At 36.7% G+C, this 3,508-nt stretch overlaps 1 pseudogene; it reads left to right on the plus strand.

Moving 5' to 3' along the window:
• Nucleotides 1-234: 234 nt before the first annotated feature.
• LOC106733571 (translationally-controlled tumor protein pseudogene) lies at nucleotides 235-755 on the plus strand (annotated as a pseudogene).
• Nucleotides 756-3,508: the final 2,753 nt, after the last annotated feature.

A 3,508-nucleotide genomic window follows, 5' to 3' on the forward strand; every position in this document is an offset into this window, starting at 1 on the left:
ACTCCACTTATGCTAAAAATAAAATGGTATGTTTTATGCTAGCAATTACCAATTAAAAAAAGAAATTAAGAAACAATTCCACTTATAATAGCACCAAAAGGAATAAAATATTTAAGAATAAATTTAGCTTTTCCTCTCTCTCCCCCCCCAGTGCTGCTCCAGCTGCACCACGTTCTCTCCGAGCTATGGCTCCTACTCAGCAAGCACCACCATCATCTTCCTCCAGCAGCCATCATGATTATCTACCAGGACCTCATCAGCCACAATGAGATGTTCTCCAACATTTATAAGATCCGGGAGATCATAGATAGGCTATGCCTGGAGGTGGAGGGGAAGATGATCAGTAGGACAGAGGGTAACATTGATGACTCGCTCATTGGTGGAAATGCCTCCTCTGAAGGCCCTGAAGAGGAAGGTACTGAAAGCACAGTAGTCACTGGTGCTGACATTTTCACGAACCATCACTTGCAGGAAACCAGCTTCACAAAAGAAGCCTACAAGAAGTAAATCAAAGATTACATGAAATCAATCAAAGGAAAATTTGAAGAATAGATACCAGAAAGAGTAAAACTGTTTATGACAGGGGCTGCAGAACAAATCAAGCATATTCTTGCTAATTTCAAAAACTACCAGTTCTTTACTGGTAAAAACATGAATCCAGATGGCATGGTTGCTCTACTGGACTACCGTGAGGATGGTGTGACCCCATATATGATTTTTTTTTAAAGGATGGTTTAGAAATGGAAAAATGTTAACAAATTTGGCAATTACTTTGGATCTATCACCTGTCATAACTGACTGTTGTTTGTCATCCACAAAACACCAGGACTAAAGACAAATAGGACTGAGGTCATCTTGAGCCCTTCACTTATTTTGACTGTGATTTATTTGGAGTAGAGGCATTGTTTTTAAGAAAAAAAAAAGTCATGTACATTGTCTAAAAATAAAATGCATTTAAACTAAAAAAAAAAGAATAAATTTAACCAAGAAGATAAAAACTTGGATTCTGAAAACTATAAAACATTGCTAAAAGAAATGAAAAGAATCATAAATAAGTGGAAAGACATCTGTGTTCACAAATTTGAAGGATTAAGAGTGTTAAGATAACAGTAATACCCAGAATTATGTACCTATTCAATGCAATCACTGTCAAAATCACAATAGGGGTTTTCTTTGTGTTTTTGTTTTTGTTTTTATTTCAGAAATAGAAAACTTAATTCTAGTATTATATTAAGTCTCAAGGGATCCCAAATAATCAAAACACTGTTTTAAAAAGTTGGACTCACACTTCTTGATCTCAAAGCTTACTACAAATCTATCATAATCAAAATAGTGTGGTACTAGCATAAGGACAAACTATAGACCAATGGAATGGAATAGGAAACCCAGAAATAAGGCTTTTCACACATGGTCAGTGTTTTAATTTCAAGTAGGGTAGCAAGACAATTCAATGGATAAAAGGCATTTTTTTTTTCACCAAACCATGCTGGGAAAACAGTATTCACATTCAAAAGAATTAAGTCGGATCTTTACAAAATCATATACAAAAAACAACAACAACAACAACAACAACAAAAACTCAAAATGGATCAAAGACCTAAAAGTAAGATATAAAACTATAAAACACAGAAGAAGACATATAAGAAAATTATGACCCTGGATTTGGCAATATTTTCTTCAATATGACACTAAAAGTATAAGCAAAAGAAAAACAGATAAATAAGACTTCATCAAATTTAAAAGCTTTTATTTCTTGCATGAAAGGGCTCTAACAACAGAGTGAAAAGATGACCCACAGAAAGAGAAAACATTTGCAAACCATATATGACAAAAGATAAATTTCCAGAATCTCAATTGCAAAATAAGTAAATAATCCAATTAGAAAATGGACAAGGACTTGAGTAAAATTTTCTCCAAAGAAAATATGCAAATGCCCAATAAATAAGAAAACATATCAGACTTCACTAATCATTAAAGAAATATAAATTAAAACTACAAATAGACTGGCCTTTACTCTGCAGCAGAGCTTCAGCTCCACCTCTAAGCTCCTGGCCAGCAAGGGACATTGAGGTAGGGGCACTACTGCCCCCTGCCCCACTTCCAGCCCTCCCAAGCCCAGAACCCTCCCTCCATAGAAAGACTGGCCTTGACTCTGCAGGCAGAGCTCCAGTTCCATCTCCACACCCCTGGACAACAAGGAACGTTGAGGCAGGGGCACCAGTGCCCTCCACCCCACTTCTAACCCTCCCAAGCTGAGGACTCTCCCCTCCCAGAAAGATAGGAAGGTTTAGTTTTTTTCTTTGTTTTTCTTTTTTCTTTTGTTAATTCCCTCTTCCTCCTTGCCCCACAGACTGGTCTTCACTCTGCAGCAGAGCTCCAGTTCCATCTCCAGGCCCCTGATGTTAGCACAACACATGACTTTTTCTTTATTCTCCCCTGTACTCTTTTCTTCCCTCTTATATTATCCTCTCCTACTCATCTTCCAGCCTGTCAGAGGGACTAGACAGGTCTAGAATCACAGTTCTGAAATTCTCTAGTATTTTAAGTTTCCCTGGGATCCTCCCTTGTACTGAACTACCTGTGAAAAAGGAGATAATGGGGAACCAGCAGTTAGCGTAATGGCTATGTAGCTGTACTCCCACATAGTCAACCGCAGTTTGCGTCCCGGACCTGGTCCTGATAGCTTCATCTCTGAATTCTACAAAACCTTCCAAGAAGAGTTAACCCACCATACTGCTGAAGTTATTTTTAAAGATCAAAGAGGGTGAATATCTCCCTAATTCATTCTATGAAGCTTCCATCACCCTTATCCTTAAAACACATAAGGACAGGATAAGGAAGGAAAACTATAGATTAATATTTCTGATGAATATAGACACAAAGATTCTCTACAAGATATTAGCAAATCATATCCAACCACTTATAAAAATGATTATACATCACGATCAGATAGGTTTTATTCCAGGAATGCAAAGTTGGCACAACATATGCAAAACCATAAGTGTAATACACCATATTAACAGAAAGAAAGATAAAAACCATATGGTCATATCAATTGATGGAGAAAAAGCATTTGATAAGATACAACATCCCTTCATGATCAAGACTCTCAGCAATATCAGCATAGAAGGATCATTTATCAACACAATAAAAGCTATCTATGAAAAAACCATCACAAACATCATCCTAAATGGAGAAAAGCTGAAAGCTTTCCACTAAAAACTGGCACAAGATGAGGATGCCCACTTCCTCCAATCCTTTTCAATATAGTGCTGGACATCCTCACCAATGCAATCAGAAAAGAGAACAAAATAAAAGGCATTCAAATAGGAAAAGAAGAAGTGAAACTATCTCGATTGGCAAATGACATAATTGCATACATAGAAGACCCAATGGTATCCATGAAAAAATTACTGGAAGTAATACATGAAAACAGTAAAGCTGCAGAATACAAAATCCACATACAGAAATCTATAGCATTTTTATATATGAACAACAGGCAGAATGA

Source organism: Tupaia chinensis, unplaced genomic scaffold (genome assembly GCF_000334495.1).
Source record: "Tupaia chinensis unplaced genomic scaffold, TupChi_1.0 Scaffold144102_1, whole genome shotgun sequence".
In the NCBI taxonomy this organism is placed as follows: Eukaryota; Metazoa; Chordata; class Mammalia; order Scandentia; family Tupaiidae; genus Tupaia; species Tupaia belangeri.